This window comes from Euprymna scolopes, chromosome 41 (genome assembly GCF_053919585.1).
Source record: "Euprymna scolopes isolate OS-2025 chromosome 41, ASM5391958v1, whole genome shotgun sequence".
NCBI lineage: Eukaryota > Metazoa > Mollusca > Cephalopoda > Sepiida > Sepiolidae > Euprymna > Euprymna scolopes.
The window spans coordinates 28376739-28396917 of NC_136522.1; the positions used below are offsets into that span (position 1 = coordinate 28376739).

A 20179-nucleotide genomic window follows, 5' to 3' on the forward strand; every position below is an offset into this window, starting at 1 on the left:
AGCCGAGCTGACTGCCGATGATTTTAAGTACTTAATAGCCGCACAAGATCTAATATCAACAGAAGACGCCGAAGCCAGACGAACGGTACTGTTCAAGCTTGATTAGCTCTCAAAAATTTGCAGAGAATTGTCAAAAAGGGATTTTTGTCAAATTTGATTAAAATACGATCGAAGATTCAAGTTTTGCTCAGGCCAGAAAAAATCAGAAGCAATTCAACCGCTTATTCCTCTAAAAAGACAAAAAGGAAATTTCATGTTCCAAATATCGCAATAAACAACGTGAATAGATTAAAGAAACTGCGCAGACCATGTTACCATTCTGGTAATTGGCATTTTACGAAATTCTGTTCAGTCAAGAAGAAAGCATATTCCAAAAATTGCAATAAAAATGGTAATAATTTAACTCAGTACTGGTACACGAGGAAACCCAAAAGTAAAATTAGGCAAGATCAATCACGCGAGATAGTCGATAGGAATTTTAGAAAATATGTGACTGTATATTTTTAATAACTCTATAAATAAATATATGAAATTTCAGGGTTCTAATCTTTAAATCATCAACTGGCAATAATTAAACAAACAGGCCCTATTAAAATTAGATGAATAGCAAAATCCCTAAGTGGCGAGAATATTAACATCTTAGGCCAGGTAACCTTTACAGCAACAATAAACGGGGTTACCAAAAAGCTGAAAGACTACGTATTTAAAACTTCAGATTGCCTGTTTGGAATGGATTGAATAGAAAGCTTACATCTATGGGATTGCCCAATGTGTACCTTTTCTCAGAAAATAGGAAGTATAGTGTTCAATTCGGTAAATCTCAAAAAAGGAACTCAAACAATGATTTCCCCAGGTTTTTTTCTAGTGGCCTTGGGAAATGTTCTAAATTGACAGCTTAGAGTAAGGTGAAGGACGGTGCACAACATGCATTCAAAAAGACACGGAATGTCCCATTTGCTGCTCTACAGCAGATCAACAAAGAATTAGATAGACTTGAACAAGCAGGTATTCAGTCAAAAACAGATTTTAGCGAATGGTCAGCATTCCACTGTCCAGGTAAAAAAGAAGTCCAATCAAATACGAATATGTGGAGATTTATCGACAAGGTTAAACGATGTCTTGCAGGATCATCATTATCCTCTCTCAAGCCCTCAAGAAATTTTCAATAAACTAAATGGTGAAAAAATTTTCTCCAAAATTGACCTCTTAGATACATACCTTCAGATAGAGATGGATGAAGAAAGTTCCAAATTTCTCTGCATAAACACTCATAGAGGGTTGTCCAAATACAACAGACTGGCTTTTAGACTCAGGATTGCACCTGCAATTTTCCAGCATGTCATAGATACTATGTTGGGCGACCTTGATTATGCAACAGCATATTTGGATATACTTGTGCCCAGTAAAACTACGAAAGAGCACTGGAACCATATAATAAACGCATTCGAGAAATTAAAACAATACGGGTTTAAGGTTAAGCAAGCAAAGTGTGACTTGTTCTTATCAGAGATCAAATACTTAGGTCACATCATAATTAAAGGCATTCATCGGCCGGATCCAGAAAGAGCTAACGCGACCAGAAACATGCAGATAACGTTCAAGACTTAAAAAGCTTTCTCGGCCTAGCTAACTTTTATCAAGGGTTCATTAAGAACATGCAAAATTTAAGGGGTCTCTCAATGAACACTTCAAAAATGACAAACCATGATTTCGGACCCCTGAATGCCAAGATGCCTAGGAAAAGATCAAGAAAACGCTTTTTTCAGATTTCTCCCTTACCAACTGTGACCTCAGACTCGACATCATAGACACAAGTAATACAAGCTCATACAGCATCGGTGCTTTATTCTCCATAAACTGTCAGATAGTTTGCAAAAAGCTGTAGTACACGTTTCTAAATCCCTTCTACCATCTGAGAAGTAACATTCTGAAATCGAGAAAAAGACTCTAGGAATAATATTCGCTGTTACAAAGTTCCATAGATCCCAACTTGGAAGACGGTTCATATTACAAACAGATCATAAAGCCTTGATAACAATTTTTGGGTCCAAGAAAGATCTGATTGTTTATACTGCAAATAGATTGCTTCATTAGGGAATGATTCTCTTAAACGTCATGATCGAGTTCTTAACATCTAAAAATATTTGCCATGCCATGCAAGCAGTTTATCACGGCTAATTCCCCAAACAGGGATTTTTTTTTCGAATACTTCATTATTGCTACACTAAGGACAAATTGCAAAATCAAAAACATGATCGCAAATACAGTCAAAGAGGTCACCGTCAATTTAGCCGACATTAAAAGGGAGTCTCAGGAGGACGGATTCACACAATCCACCAAAAACAGAATTCACAATAAAGAACCGAATATGCCTGAAGTTTTGTCCCTCTGTGATGATATCATACTGTATAATGGCCGTGTAGTGATTCTAAACAGCCTACAAATAAAAATCCTCCAAGATTTTCACATGGGACATCTGGGGAATTACCGTATGAAAAGCCTCATGTGTTGCTATTTATATTGGCTGAACATGGACAAAGACATAACAGATATGATAGAATCTTGCAAAGGATGTACGCTTGCAGCAAAATCTCCAACTACGACGTGCAAACCATGGCCAAACACAACCACCCATGGTAGAGAATTTATGTGGATTTTGCATGGCTCTTAGACAAAATGTCCTACTTCATTGTTGTAGATACCTATTCCAAATTGCCTGAAGTCCTACAATGTAAAAGATCAATCACCGACTGCAGGATCGGATTTTTACACGAGCTATTCGCGTGTTTTGGCGTGGTAGATTGTGTGGTTACAAATACATCGAATGAATTCAAAGACTTTTGTCAGTCGTATCAAGTGGACCACATTACAATCCCTCCGTATCACCTCTAGTTTAATCGTCAGATCGAGAGGTTTATTGACACTCTAAAGAGGGCTTTTAGAAAAAGGCACTCGGAACACCGACAGAAAGAGCATTGCAGCAGATTCTGCAAGTTTATAGGATAACTTCTTATCCGAACATGCGTATGCGACGATTGCCTGCAGAAACCATGTTTGCAAGAAAAGTCAATTCCATCTTCAATAAATACATTTCACGCCAAACGAAGTTCAAGACAACCGTCATCATAAAAAATAGTTCTGTCCTGGAGATAAAGTTCTTTTCAATGCCTACAAACACAACATTAAATTCTCTATCAAACAAAGAATTGTTGAACTGTTTTATGTCGCATAAGACCAAAAAACACCCACAAATGCTATATAAACCAGTTTAGGAAATGCCGTTTGAATGAAGCGGAGGAATCACTACAAAATACTTGCAAAGAGCCGATCGACGCAATATTCGATCACTTCCATCTTGACAAACCCCGAGTCTCTCTGAAAGTGCGACGCTCGGGGGAGGGGGGAATATACGCAACCACTCGGCGTAAATCCCAAGGGGAAGAAGTATTAACATAAGTATAAATTTAAGTTCTATTTTTTTTTTCAAAAATAAATAAAGAAAACTCTTAGAAGACGGGTGTTGTGAGACCGAAACTTACCTGCACCAGGGATTCTTATAGGACTATATTACAATGTGTGATAACCCTCTCGGAGAGCAGTATCGTAATACTACAAAATTAGCTGAAATACTAGTAGTAAGCAGCACATACGACTACCTGTAATGGACACGGACGGATAGTAAGCTCCGCTTACTCTTTATTCTATTCTGTTCCATTTTCTATTTTTATGCTTGTAATGCTGTCTTCTAATATGCAAATGAGATGCTTTCGGTTCAGAGACTGAGTGATTTTGGATTTGTATGTAAGAGTAGCAAGTGTTGTCAGCAGTGCGTCGTGTTCTAGAGTTCAGTTTTGACAGTAGTCTCAAGATTTGGAGTAGCGCATTTTAGGCAGCAGTGTGTCGGATTTAACATTTTAAACCGCAGGTTGCAAATTGCCAATGATACGATCAATTTACTGGGATTAATTTATTAATAGAAACATTTGATGAACAATTCTTAGTACGAAATGGACCTGTCAACTGGACGCTTTGTTATTAGATTATTTTCTTTTGGGATATGCAAAATCGCATGTCTACACTGATAAACCAAACCTAATAAACCACTTGGAAGACAAGATTCGACATGTTATTACCAGAATACAGCTTGATTTACTGTGTAAATTTATATATATATATATATATATATATATATATATATATATATATATATATAGTCTGTTTATTATACAAACATTATTGGTTACAATAGTGCATACATGCTTCAGTGGAATCCCAATTCAAAGAGACCACTTGATCAGAAGAAAGAAGGGGCGATATAAATATTCTGACGCTAAAAACACTCTTCATATATATATATATATATATATATATATATATATATATATATATATATATATATATATATATTTGCATTTGGTAGGTTTGGTACTTTGCGACACAGACTCTGGAACAGCAATGATATATCTCTAAAAGTGAAGGGGTCAGTCTACAATTCTGTCCATCTTATGTATGGTGCCGAAATGTTGACTTTGTACCGCAGCAAGCAAACAAATCAGCTTGATTCTTTCCTTTTGAGTGGTCTACGTTCAATTTGCAATGTTGTAAGGCAGCATCGTGTTTCGAATGGTGAATTACTGGAAAGGTTTGAAATCACTGGTATTGAATCATTTTTGATCAGGATACAAATGCGGTGGTCGGATCATCTTGTGAAATATCTCTGAGCTTCTGGGAGAGTACAGCAAGGGATCCTAGCGAATGGAGGAAGATGTGTTTTCTAGAAACCAGAGAATTTGAACATAACTGCCTTCGTCATAGGGCCTTTTAGTCAAGATCAAGGTGTAGTATCTGTTCTGCAGATGCTGCAAGCTATGACTAGCAAAGACCAGATGTGGGGGCAACCCCACATGCCTGACCATTAACCAGCTCCCATTTCCCACCTCTCGGGAGCTGGTCCCCTTTTTCCCTTCCCCCTCCCTTCACTCCTCACATTAAAAATCGGCCTTGTGCCTAATTTGCTCGGTGGGGGAGCAAATAAATACCATCTGTTCTGTAGATGCTGCACTTAAGATAATTTGTACCAGTCAATGGAGGGGAAACCCTCTATACTGGGACAATTATTATTTTTGGTAACCAGAGTGCCCCCTTTTTGCCTACTTTTAGGGGAGCTGGTTTTTACCTCACATTAAAAACGGCCTTGTGCCTAATTTGCTCAGTGGGGGAGCAAATAAATACCATCTGTTCCGGCAGATACTGCAAGCAAAGACCACACGTATAAGACCTTGGTCAATGTAGGGGCAACCCTTCATACCAATTGTCACTATCCAGTTCCCATACTCCCCGGGGAGCTGGTCCCCATTTCCCCTTCACTCCTCACATTAAAAATCGGCCTTGTGCCTAATTTGCTCGGTGGGGGGGCAAATAAATACCATCTGTTCCGGCAGATGCTGCAAGCTATGACTAGCTATGACTAGCAAAGACCAGATGTGGGGGCAACCCCACATGCCTGACCTTTAACCAGCTCCCATTTCCCACCTCTCGGGAGCTGGTCCCCTTTTTCCCTTCCCCCTCCCTTCACTCCTCACATTAAAAATTGGCCTTGTGCCTAATTTGCTCGGTGGGGGAGCAAATAAATACCATCTATTCTTCAGATGCTGCACTTCCATTTCTTGTTCTCTGTCAGTGGAAGAGAAATCCTTCACGACTGAGACAAACAACCACAAAATTCGCGCATAAGCCTGAAGAGTCCTAGAGTGGATGAAACGCGGAATATTTAGTGTAGCTTAAATGCCATATATATTTTATAACTTACTAACTAGCTCTACCTATGTATTGAGCACTTTTGAAGTAAATACTTAGAGTTTTACGCATAAATTTATCCTTTCGTATACTAATTTTATGTGAGTAAATTAAGTAGTTATATATATATATATATATAGTGGAAATAGTAATTAATAAAAATTGAAGAAAGTGCTTAATACTGTTGTAGAGCAAATATGCGTTTTATTTTTATTACTGTATCTTTCTGTTAAGGTACATTATTGTTTCAGCTGCTCGGCCGTTTTTTTAGCCGTCTGTAGCTTCCTCAGACTTTTACAGAAATGTTCGCTATTTTAGGATGAAAGAGTGAAAGAGTGAATGAGGTCAGGGGGTGAGGAGGGCGGAAGAAAGAGAGGAAGTGAACAAGGGGGGAAAGTAGGAGGGGCGCTTGGTATGTCGGTAATGTATTAGTTTTGGGGTGTAAGGAACTTGTGGGGGAGGGTCTGGGAAGTTCATATCCGGTGTGGTCGGGGGCATAGGGATACATGGAGGGGAAGGGGAATATGTGGAGGTTGGAGGAGATGGGTACTTTAAAATTCGAGTCTTAATGTTAAAGTTTTTATGCGTCTCGTTGGTGATTTCTTGGTAAGTATGTCTTGACCTGTTGGGTGTTCGCTTATGTTTGGAGGCGGGGGGGCTATAATTCGGTTTATTTATTTTTAGTTTTTATTTTGTTGTTAATTGTTTGGAGAGGGTTAGCTAGCGGTCGCGGGTATGGGTACACACATGCGCACGTACACACATATATACTTAAAAGAAACGGTCACATGTACACATACATCCCCGCCCTGGCGCGCAAATATATGCACACATGTGCGTCTGCATGCATAGACACCCGCGTTGCTCTCGTTTACGTCAAATTTTCTTTAAGGTTCTAAAATTGGGTACGCGTGCATAGGCAAGGATGTGCTCATACACAGATACATACACACATCAGAAGGATGCGATGGAAAGCATTTTTCTTTCTAAAGGGAAAAGACGAAGGGAACAACCACAAGGACTACCACGGATTCACCAAGAAAGATACTGCCCCAATCATCGACCTACTCCACAACTTTGAAATAGATCTCACGGAACTTACCAACAAAGTATCCTTTCACCACAGAAAATACCCATTCCAACACCACCTAGACAAACTAGTCAAAAACATTAACTCCTCTAAATTACTGTATGTCAAAGCTGACAAGACACATAACTTCTACAAAATTCAAAAACAAAAATACCTAAAACTGCTTAAAGAAAACATCATTACGAACTATAAAACGGATATAGATCTAATCAAAGACATCAATTTAGATAGCAAAAACATAACTGACACACTCAACATCAGCAACAGAGTCGGAAAACTAGCGAACAAAAAAGCCTACATAATGCTTAAGGACCACAAACCTAACTTGAGGGAAAACCTCAAACTAGGCTCATAAACCCCACCAAGCGTGAAATAGGAAAACTTAGCAAAAGAATACTAGAAAGAATTAACTTACAAATTAAAACCAAATACGAACTAAACCAGTGGATAAATACTAAAGACACCATAAAATGGTCCAACAACATCCAAAATAAAAAGAAGGCCGCCTTCATCCAGTTCGATATTGAAAGCTACTATCCTTCCAAATCAAAGGAACTGTTTGACGAAGCCTTGGAATTTGCCTCTCTACTCTCCGACCTACAACCATGCGAAATGGACATTATAAAAAGTCCAGAAAAACAGTCCTAATTAGCCAAGGCACCCAAATGGACTAAGAAGAACCAATCCGGATCATTCGACCTCTCAATGGGAGCGGCAGACTCAGCAGAAGCAACTGATCTTGTCGGTCTTTTCATTCTATACAACCTAGCAAACACTATAAATAACAAAAACATAAGACTATATAGAGACGATGACCTCATAATAGTTGAAAACTCAAATGGCCCTAAATGCGAAAAAATAAAGAAAACCTTAACTAAAGAAATGAACAGAATAGCCTAAAACTAGACACCAAATCCAACATAAAAACCGTCAACTTCATCGATATAACTCTCAACCTCTCAAGCAACACATGCGAACCCTACACCAAAGACAACACCTACCCACTCTATATACACCCACTATCAAACCACCTAAACGATATAATTAAACACATCCCCACATCTATCGAAAAAAGACTTAGCACCAACTCCTCCAAACTCGAAATTTTTAACAAACATAAACCCTTCTACGAAAATGCACTTAAGTACAGTGGCCACCCAAACACTACCTTCAATTACATTAAACCAAATCCACCCAATACCGCAAACAAGAGAAATAGAACTAGGAAAATAATTTGGTTCACCCCCCCACTTCAATACAATGGTCAAAACAAAACTTAGCACTAAATTCTTCCAACTAATAAACAACCACTTCCCACCCAGCCACGTTCTACACAAAATCTTCAACAAAAACACAATTAAACTCAGCTACAGTTGTACGGACAGCCTAGAACAAAGAATCAAAAACATAACAGAAAAATACTTAACAAAGATGAAAATAAAAACAACACCAACAAGAACAAGTGCAACTGAAACAACAAATCGGAATGCCCATTTAATCAACAATGCCTACAAACAGAAGTAGTATATAAAGCCACAATCGCACCTAAAGAAAACCCAAACGACAAAAATATTATATTGGCCTGGCCGGCACCTCATTTAAGAATAGATTCAGAGTACATAAATGCTCCTTCACAAACCATAACCACCCTAACAAAACCTCACTAACTACCCACTATCTACATCTAACCCAAAATAACCTTACAACAACCATTAAATGGAAATCCTTAGAAAATCTAGCACATGTAAATCCCTAAACTCCCCATGTCTCCTCTGCCTAAACGAGAAACTCCTTATCTCAAATTTTAAAGACAGAGACAAATTACTAAACAAAAAACAGGAAACCACCATAAACTGTAGGCATTAGAAATCCCACCTCCTTAGCAACTATACACCTCTCTAAAACATCCCTTAGACAACACCACCTTAAATCTCCTTAATTATATATACAATACAACCACTCACCACAACTACCATGACATACACTCAACCAAACCCCCTCAACCAACTCCCCCACACCCCACACTACCTTACTCCCTCCCCCTAAGAATCCCCCTAAATCCAACAAAATAATACATACCCCCAATCACCACCAACTCTAAACACCACATAACCTCATCCCATATAACCACCCAATAATCGGCATCAATTCCCCTCCCCCTAGCCAACCCCCCCTGCAAACCTCAACACACCCTACATGCAACCTCCCTGACTTAACACGGAAATTGTTTACATCTAACTATGTGGATTTACACCTGCACAGGTAAGTGCACATGGAAATGTACAACCAATCGCTGCCTCATGTGCATAGACGGATACCTTAGAGTATGACACCCCAATATAGCCTTCCGCCTAAACTGATCGATAATACCATAAAAAACAAATACCCCAACTTAGAACAATAACTACAGCACTCAATCCCCATATAAACCACCTCAAACTCCTCCCCAAAATCTATAAACAAAAATAAATAATCTACCTAGGACCACTATCCCGGGTACGTGGGCGCTTATTAATGCGTATGTAAGTATATGTGGATGACACCCGTGCACACATTTACGGCATGTCACGCTATATACCCATATGTATATGTGTGCGCACATATCTGTGCTTGAGGGAGTGTGGGTATGTATCTTTGTAGATGTATATAGCGAGAGCATAGGTGTGTGCATATGTGTATGCTTGTATCCATGTATATCTGTGGATGTAAAAGCATATGTGCCCACTGCCTACTGTCCACATAGTGTGTGAGAGCGTGCAGCTGTGTATATATGTCGATGTATGTGTTCACGAGTATTGGTATCAGTATGTGCGCGTGCGCTTGCATGTATGCGTGGGGTGCAAGTATGCCTGAATCAATATGCGCATATGGGCCCGTATAATCGCCCTATTTGGGGCAAGGGCGTCGATATGTGTAGGTATCTATAACATATATGTATGTGTATGTATCTATAACATGTATATATAACGAGACGCATAAAAACTTTAACATTAAGACTCGAATTTTAAAGTAACCCCCCTCCTCCAACTCCCACATATTCCCCTTCCCCTCCATTTATCCCTATGCCCTCAGCCACACCAGAAATGAACTTCCCAGACCTTTCCCCACAAGTTCCTTAAACTCCAAAACTAATACATTACCGACATACCAAGCGCCCCCTCCAACCTTCCCCCTTGTTCCCTTCCTCTCTTTCTTCCGTTCTCCTAGCACCCCCTGACCTCATTCACTCTTTCATCCTAAAATAATGAACATTTCTGTAAAAGTCTGAGGAAGCTACAGACGGCGAAAAAAACGGCCGAGTAGCTGAAACAATAATGTAACTTAACAGAAATATACGGTGTTAAAAAAACGTATATATATATATATATATATATATATATATACATATATATATATATGTAATTCTTGGTTCGTTCGTTATTAGTAGTCTAAATAACCACAGAACCGATTGCTTCGACATTTTGGTATATCCTTGACACCTCAAAAGCATGTGGACCCGATCTTATCCCAGCTGTGCTATTAAAAAAGTGCTGAGCCGAAGTAGCTCCAGTTCTCTCCAAACTCTACAACAAATGCCTTAATGAAGCTTGCTTTCCGGGCTGTTGGAAAACTGCTTCTGTTGTACCAGTATTCAAGAATTCTGGCGAAAGGACAGCCCCATCAAATTATCGCCCCATTAGCCTCCTCCCACTTTTTGCCAAAATATTTGAGACCATAATTAACCATGCTCTAGTCCATCATCTTACAGATGCTAAACTACTGACTGACAAACAATATGGATTTAGACAAGCCCGTTCCACAGCAGACATCCTAACTGTGATCTCTGAATGTATATACCATTCACTGGACAAAGCGGGGGAGGGCAGAGCGGTAACTCTAGATATATCTAAGGCTTTTGACAGGGTATGGCATGAGGGCCTCCTCAGTAAAATCAGATCATACGGTATCACTGGTAGAATTCTTAACATAATTAAATCCTTCTTTAATAAGAGAAAAATCCAGGTTGTCCTCGACGGTCGTACATCTAAACAATATGATACAAATGCGGGGGTGCCCCAGGGTTCTATCCTTGGACCTCTATTGTTCCTGATATTCATAAATGACCTCCCCGACAAAATTGCCTCTGAGATGGGTATATATGCTGATGACACTACACTCTATGGCAGGCACGACAGGAAGACAAATGAACACATTTCTAAAGAAATGGCAGAAACACTAGAGGAAGACCTCCAATCTGTAGTGGAATGGGGACAAAAGTGGTTGGTCGCGTTCAATGCTGCCAAGACTAAACTAGTTTCATTCAATAATTACAAGAAACCCTCTCTACCACCCATAGCAATGGCCAACGACTCTTTATCTGAGAGTACATCTTTCAAACTCCTTGGCCTAACGTTCACAGGAAACATGAGTTGGAACAATTACATTGAAGGCATTGCCAGGGCCGCTGTAAGAAAGGTGGGGTCTCTCTACCGTGCTAGAAAACTACTAACACCTGAAAGTATCCTGTACCTCTATAAGGCCACCATTCGCCCATGTATGGAGTATTGCTGCCACATCTGGGCTGGTGCATCTGCTACTAGTCTCTCGCTCCTTGACAAGGTTCAAAAGAGAGTCGCAAACCTGATAGGCCCTGAACTGGCATCTAAGCTTCAGCCTCTGTCTCATCGACGAAATGTTGCATCCATCTGCCTTTTCTACAAGTACTTTAGTGGTGAATGCTCTGACGAACTGCAATCACTTGTGCCCCCACGACGTGAGCACCCTCGACAAACCCGACAGGCTGCTAAATCCCACCCCCACACTGTAGAGATCCCTAGATGTAAAAGATCTTTTTACTCCAATAGTTTCTTCCCCAGAACCGCTAGACTCTGGAATTCCATTCCAGGTCTCTGCTTCCCCAACAGTACTGACGTGCAGAAGTTCAAGTGTAACGTGAACCGACACCTTGCTGCCCAAATCCCTACATAGTACCCCAGTAGTTGTTGCCCCTGATAGTAGCCCCCTACACCAAAGTGGCAATTTGCCTTGTTTGGGGTGAAAATGTAATAAAAAAAAAATATGTTTACTTTACCCGTGCGTGTCTTTTTAATTATAACATTATATTTAATTTTTCTTTAATAAGTAGGTGTTTTTCTTTGTTTCAATGTTGCCATTTTTTTATTTGGAGACATATTATTTATGACCGTCTGCCTTCACGTGACATCACTTCCGTGGTCTCGCTTCATGGAAACAAATTTTTATCATTTTATATGAAATAATTTTTTAAAATATCAGATTCTAATCGGTAAATTTTAAATGGATTTAATCACGTTATTATTTATAATGTAAGCATGTGATTGAAATTTAATTTAAATGAACCACATGTGGTCACTTTCCTACGGACAAAATGAATGCCGACGTTCAAAATGTATAAACATTTTGACCCCTCGCTTTACTTAAAAATTCACCAAAAAATCAGGAAATTAACCAGTTTTTATGAAATTTTCAGTATTTATCAAATAATGATCGCGGAATTATCTTTTATTTAAATCTTAGTGAAAATGTATTATTTTGTTTAAACCAAAAATACCTTTACTAAAGTTATGGTTTTCAGTAGTAAATAAAAAACGCAAGAATTTATTTTTGCTTTTTTATGTAAATAAAACATTTTAATTTGTAACAATAAGATAAAAATAAAATAATTTTTACAGAAACATTACGAAAAAGTCCGTATTAATGAATTCGATATAACTCGAAGAAAAATTAATTTATCGAACTACCAATATTATCATTGAATTCAGCATTGTTTATTTAATATTTTTACAAAAAAAAAAAATTTTAATTGCAGAAATTATTTCTATTTTTTTACGCTTACATTTTTAACGTAATCTTTACATGTAAGATTCTAATATTTCCATTGAAAGCAAGAACGTATAATTATCAACGTAAAATAATGTTCATATAATCTTGGAAAATAAAGTTAAAAAAAAATAAATTGAAAAACAGGAACATAGAAAAATAATTTAATTAAAAAATGCCAAAAATTATACGAACGTTCCATGTCGGTAAGTACGGATGCGCAGAGTTGAAAAGAAAACCAGTCTGTTTTTCCCCCCTCCACCTCTTTTCAACTACATGCCTTCTTGTGTTTTTCAACTTTAAATGTAACGTAACCATTATGATAAATTTTGACCTAAGTCTGTATTTTTTAGTGTGTAATTTTTTTATGATTATAAACTGTTTTCTTAACCTATTGTAATTCTATATTAATATTAATAAATAATGGTGCTAACTTTCTTTTCAAACAATAAATTGTTAGTAGTATAATGAATGAATTTAATTAGCTTTTATGCATTTTTAAATGGAGGAAGGAGGATCTTCGACTCAAAAAAATAAAAAAAGTCGCTCGGTATATCGGAATAAAGACATACATTATGTCTAATTTGTCCCTCCATACATATTTCAATTTTGCCGCCAGAGTTTATTTTAACACGATGAACGAGTCTCGTCCCTACCAATGAGACATTTTTGGATAGTTATTACTTTTTTTTGCAAAAGTTAAGTATTTAACACTTAACTTGGAAATAATTTCAGAAAACTTATATTTTTCTTGCCAGAAAAATGTAAACGCGATCTTTGTCATAATTAATTTTTACGTGAAATCTAGGAGTTTTCAGATTTGAGATATAATTATTCCATGTATTGTTTTATTTCACACACTTTTTTCTTTGAGAAATAAAAAACGCAAGAATTTATTTTTGCTTTTTTATATAAATAAAGCGTTGTAATTTGTAACAATAAAAAAATAATTTTTACAGGAACATTACGAAAAAAGCCCCTAAAGTCCGTATTAATGAATTTGATATAAATCGAAGAAAATGAATTTTTCGAATTACCGATATTATCATTGAATTAAGCATTGTTTATTTAATATGTCTACAAAAAAAATTATAATAACAAAAATCTTTCTACTATTTTTTTTAAATTACAGATTTTGCAGAATTTTTATATGCAAAATTTTAATAATTTCCTTGCTCGCAAGAATGTGAAACTTTCGACGTAACACAATTTTTATATAATATTAGTCAGTAATTAAAAAAAAATTAAGGTGGAGTTGTACAACCATCATACCCCGCCCCATGCGTAATGTCTATACTGATAGGTTTTTTTAAATGTTTTCACTGGATTATTATTGATTGAACACTAATCAACCAGATTATGAAAAAGAAAAAAAAATTGAAAAAAAATGCATACAAATCGTCAACTATTTTCAATTGTTTATTAAAAAAATTAAAATACCATTTTATACAGTAAGGACAAACTAATACAACTTGATATGGTTAAAAAATCGAAATAAATCGTCATTGGTATAATATTTTTCAATTAATTATAAAGAAAACATTTGAGAAAAATATGTAAAACATTTTACTCGTGTAATGTCTTCCGCCCTCCCCAGTGTATTATCTACACGTGTTGCATATTGGTTTCATTAAGAGAGAGTCTTAGAGAGAGAGAGAGAGAGAGAGAGAGAGTAAGAGTCTTATTACAGTGATGTTTTTTCTTAGTGAGAGAGACTTATTAAGAGAGATGTTGAAGGACTCCGAGAGAGATAGATGTTGTAAGAGACTTAGAGAGATTGTTCATGTTAGGAGAGATTCTTATATATTAAATGTTCATTCCTTAATGTGTAGATTGGAGAAGAAGGAGAAGCTCTTGGAGTGAGGACATAGTGTTCAGACAGTTCGGACATTGTGTAGACATGATGTAGATTCTCATTGTGGATATGAGAAGTCGAGATTTTTTTTTTTTTTACACAGTGATCACCACTTATCAAGGCCCGGAAGCCACTCAGGGATAAGGGTTATTGCAAGTACATTACGTTAGTGTGGAGATTTGATGAAGTCTTTAATTAAGGGGACGGTTCATTAGGAATTTGTTAACATTGGACTTGAAGACATCTAAGTTGTAGTCCGGAGGGAAGCAGGCAGACGGAAAAGAAAGAAGCTTTGTTCATGGAATCCGCGTTTTGATTTAGGCACAGATATAGAGTGGGGGAAATTTTTCACAGTGGATTCAGCTAGACGGGTGTTTTTCGTGAAAGATTGGCGAGGGGGGACCAGAGATTGGAGTTCAGACGAGCATCTGCCATGGAAATAACGATAAAACAAGGATAGGCTCGCAACGTCTCTTCTGTGGGAGAGAGGTTGCAGGGAAGAGAAAAGGGCATCCCCCACTAAGCCACGAAGTCTATTTTGTACTCTGTCAAGACAGGATAGGCTGTTTTTAGCAGCTCCTGTCCAGATATGGCAACAGTATTCCATCCTTGGACGTACTTGGCTTTTATATAGATAGAGAATTGCATCAGTAGTGAGATATCTTCTGGAGCGGAAGAAGGATCCCACCATCTTTCCAGCGACCTTGGCAACAGACTTGATGTACGTGTTCCATTTCAGATCAGGAGTAAAGGTCAAACCCAGAAGCTTGTCAAAACACGGGGCCTCGCCCAGACGAGAGCCATCCATCACAATTGATGCCAGCTGGGGATCAGAGCGTTGATGATGTAAGGATAGAAGTTTGGTTTTGGATGCATTAAAGGTAACCAGCCACATCTTCCCCCACTGAACCACGCACTCGAGATCAGAGGAGAGAGAATCAGAGAGAACTTTGTCATTTACAGCCTTTGATGTGTTGCCGTAGATGGTCGTATCATCAGCATAGATGTCAACGAATGATTTAAGTATGTGTATAGGGAGGTCATTGATGTAGATAAGGAAGAGAGTTGGGCCCAGGATTGACCCCTGAGGGACTCCAGCATTTATATTGCAGGCCTCCGATTTTTGTCCATCTACCACTACTCTTATGAGCCTATCGGAGAGAAATGATTTAATGATTGAGAAAACATTTCAAGTTATACCGTAGCTGGAAATCTTGTGAAGTAGACCCTTATGCCATACCTTGTCGAAGGCCTTTGATATGTCAAGAGCAATTGCCCTAGAAAGGAAGCCTTTGTTTTAATGGGGTTTATTATTATTATTATTATTATTATTATTATTATTATTAATATTATTATTATTATTATTATTATTATTATTATTATTATTATTATTATTGGCTCACAAGGAGCTTTCACACAGGTGATCAAATATCTCATCTTTTGACATCCTTATGAATCTTCCATTTTTTCTTTTCTCATCTTATCTTTTATCTCTCTGTTTTCTGCTTTGTGGATTGTTACAGTGTCCTTCGCTGCCATGATTATCCTTTTCGTGTTCTGCGTTATGTATTTTTCAAATTCTTTTTTTTTGTCATGCACACAGTCTTTTGTACAAACTAGTCCTCTCCCACCTTCTTTTCTTTCCATGTAAAGTCGATAAACATCGCCCTTTGGATGTAGTGCATTGTGCACGGTCATGAGTTTCCGGGTCTTCTGATCGAGGTGTCTCAGTTCTTCTTTAGTCCAGCCTATGAACGGTCCTGAGTATCTTAATAGAGATACTACCCATTTATTTATACATTTTATTAAGCTTCTGCTATATAATTTAGTTTCTAGGAGTTTTCTTGTTCTCCTGCGGTATTCCTTTCCAACTCTCTATTTCATTTCTGTGGTTTTGATAATGTCTGCTTCCAGAACACCCAAGTATTTATAGGCGTCTTGTTCCCCTAGGGACCTCCTCTCTATTTGGTTGAGTAGTTCTATGCCTTCCGCCGTATCTTAGAGAATTTGTATCCAGTTTGGCACTTTCTCAATATATTGTTCAGAGGTATCATGGCTATTATAAACAGCAATGGTGATAGTGAATCTCCTCGGTAGATGCCTCTTTGTATGTTAATTTCTGTTATGTGTTGCCCATCAATTGTCAATTCCAGTCTCCATGTTCTTATTGCATTTTCTATTACGTTGATGATCCTGCTTGATATTTTATGTATTTTTAAATATTCTATTATCCATGTTTGTGGGATCCTGTCATACGCCTTTTTGTAGTCATGCCATTCATTCATGCCATGACTAAATTCTTTCTCCTTTTTACTTCCTTTAGATCTATGTATAGCAGATCATGTTCCTCTTTTTCCTTTCTGGCATCCTTTCTGTTCCTCCGGGAGAAGTCCACAATTATTTAGGGAGTGGTAGATTTGTTCCCTCAGTTGTGCTGTTAATATTTTCCACATAGTGGGTAAGCACGTGATAGACCTATAGTTGCTTTCTCTGTGTCCTTCTGCATCAGTGTGGTTCTGCCTTTTGTCATCCAATCTGACAGGTTTATTTCCTGTATACATATTCCCATGTTTTGGCGTTATCTTTCGTATAGTGTTGTAAATATTTTGAACCAGTATGCATGTATTCTGTCGTGTTCTGGTGCTCTCCAGTTTGCCATTTGTCCTATGGTTTTCTTTAGGGTTTCCTTGCTGATCTCATTCACTATTCCTTTTTCGATTTGTTGTAACTCTTCTGTCATGTTATTCAGCCATTCGACATTTCTGTTACGTTCCTGACGTTCTCCCCGTATCTTACTTTTTTTTTACATAGGCATCACCACATTATCAAGGCCAAGAGGCCACTCAAGGATAAGGGTTAAAGAGTGTACATTAGAAATTGGACAATATAGTAATCATTAGTAATGAAAATTTGGTAAATTTGATAACTTATATGGCACGGCTCATCAAGAACTTATTTACCTTAGACTTGAAGACAACCATATTGTAGTCAGCCGGAAAGCAGGAAACCGGAAGACAATTCCACAGGCGTGCAGTTCTAAGAAAGAAGCTTTGTTCATGGAATCTACGTTTAGGTTTAGGCACAGATAAAGAGTGGGGGGAATTATTGATAGTGTTTACAGCTAGACGAGTGTTTCTTGTGAAAGTTTGGCGAGGGGGGACCATAGATTGAAGCTCAGTCGAACACTTTCCATGAAAATAACGATACATCAGAGACGTGTGTGTATGAAAAGACATTTTATAACACAAATATATAATACAATTTCACTTTACCTTTTTGTAAGAATCATAAACACAAGACGAGCTTTACAAAACACATGATGGTTCATTTCGTCACGCGACCGGCCGTGATTCCATCATCAAGAATTCAAAATTTCACATTTTTGTGTTGAAGTGACGTCTCGCTCCTAGACAACTGACTCTCTCTAAATTTTTTCACTGACTGTTTTCTAACTAAAGTTTTTCTCTATTCCTAGAACTTTCTATTTTCCGTGACGTCATACACATGTTAAAACATGTGCCTTCTTTCAAGTGTTCTGGACATACGTGTCCAAAACTTTTCCTATTTCTCAGTAACCTATTTTTCCAATATGTTAAAACATTATCTTATAAGCTGCATTCTTTCAATTTAAAATTTCATAACAAACTTGATAGTTAACATTCTTTCCTTGAAATATTTATCTATATTCTAAACAAATGTTTGTTTTACATTTTTAAATTCTCACACGTAATCTATTTCTAAACCTAGATTACGAGGTTCGAATTTCGCCTATGCTATTTCATTTTCATTTTAACTAAACTCTCTATTTTTATATTTACATGAAAAGGGGACAGCCCTTATCATGTAACACACGGACAAAAAATATATGTGGATATTACACGGAAACTTTACAGTAATTTGAAAATATTTTGAAAAAGAAGTAGAGAAAGAAAATAAATAGAGAAAAAATATAATATGGAGAAGAAAAAGAAAAAACGATATAAAGGGTTATTATAAAGAAAACAATTCTTTCTTTTCTCTTCTAGCCCTTGTTTTTTTTATAATAACCCTTTATATCGTTTTTTTCTTTTTCTTCTCCATATTATATTTTTTCTCTATTTATTTTCTTTCTCTATTTCTTTTTTCTCCTCCTCATCATTCTCTCTCCATTATATTTTTTTAGTTTTCTTTAGATTACCCCTCTCTCTTTACATCTTATAATTAAAGTTCTGTGTTTTAAGGTTTTTAAACTCCAACCTTTAAAGAGTTCCTACCTAAAAAAAAAATTAAAAAAATCTATTATTGATTGAACATTTGAATAGTCAAGTCGCTGCCTGATGATATCTGTTGTTTGATTGAAACAAGTGGCTGTTTGTAGCGGGATGTAAACATGTTTATATAACAATAAACAAGTATTATCAGCTCTTCTTATTGAGCACTATCTAACAACCTCGTTGAATTCACTAGTCCATTATTTTGAACAAAAAAAAAACGAGTATATATATATATATATGTATGTATATGTATATGTGTGTGTTTATTTGTGTGCATATATATATGCATATAGAGAGAGATATAGGTAGATAGATAGGTACACACATATCCACAAACGTTGAGCACTGAAAAGAAAAACAAATGGAACTGAAAACAGAACGCTTATATAACGATAAAATTTTAAAATTTAAATTACTGACATAACTAGTATAGAATGAAAATTAATATTAACAAATAATTTTTTAGATTGACTTTAAATTACTATTCCTTTTTAAGAAATAAAATAATTAAGTAAAATCAATTATGTAATCGTAAATGTAAACAGATGATACGAAACTTTCATAAATGGAAGAGAATACAGTTGTGACGTATAAATTATAACTAAATTTTGGAGGTGTAGTTCATTATTTAGAAAATAGATCAATTAAATTTAGAGAATGATATTAATCACTTAGATTTAAAAAAGCACACGGAGTGTTAGTGTAACATTAAGATAGATAATTGGCCGAAATATAATTTAAGAAGAAGTAATAGGAAAATAGGGCAATTTATAAATTCCATTTCAAACGGGGAATAATTAAACCAAAAAACTTGGAATAAAGATGTGTAGTTAGTTTTAACTGCTTGATTTCTTAAATGGGGGTTCAAAATGTGTTCTTTTATGTATATTAAATAGTGTATTTCACTGCGTAAAGAGAGGCAATTTTGGGGAATATTTCCCAATTACTTAATATTTGAAATTGTCCGAATGGTCGCGAAACAGTTGTAAAGTATATGAAAATACACAACTTGTGCTCTCATTTTGAACTTTATTGTCTTGATTTTGTGAAAATATTTATATATATATATATATATATATATATATATATATATATATATATATATCATACATGCGTTCGATATACACATAAAAATGATAATACGAAAAATTGAATAAAGGTATTACTAAACAGAAGTTGTGTGTGGTTTATAACAATGTTTGTCTGAATATATATATATATATATATATATATATATATATATATATATCACATTGAACTGTACGATTTAATTTAAATGCCAAGAAAATTACGTTCAATAGTTCGATAGGATTCTCAAGAGCGTGGTAATACTCGTAAAACTTTTTG

The 20179-nt window shown here is 36.4% G+C and overlaps 1 protein-coding gene across 1 annotated transcript in view; it reads left to right on the forward strand.

Annotated features, from left to right (window-relative positions):
- Window positions 1-20179, forward strand: part of LOC145266638 (uncharacterized) — a 275190-nt gene that overhangs the window by 121907 nt on the left and 133104 nt on the right. The gene's annotated exons all lie outside the window — the stretch shown is intronic.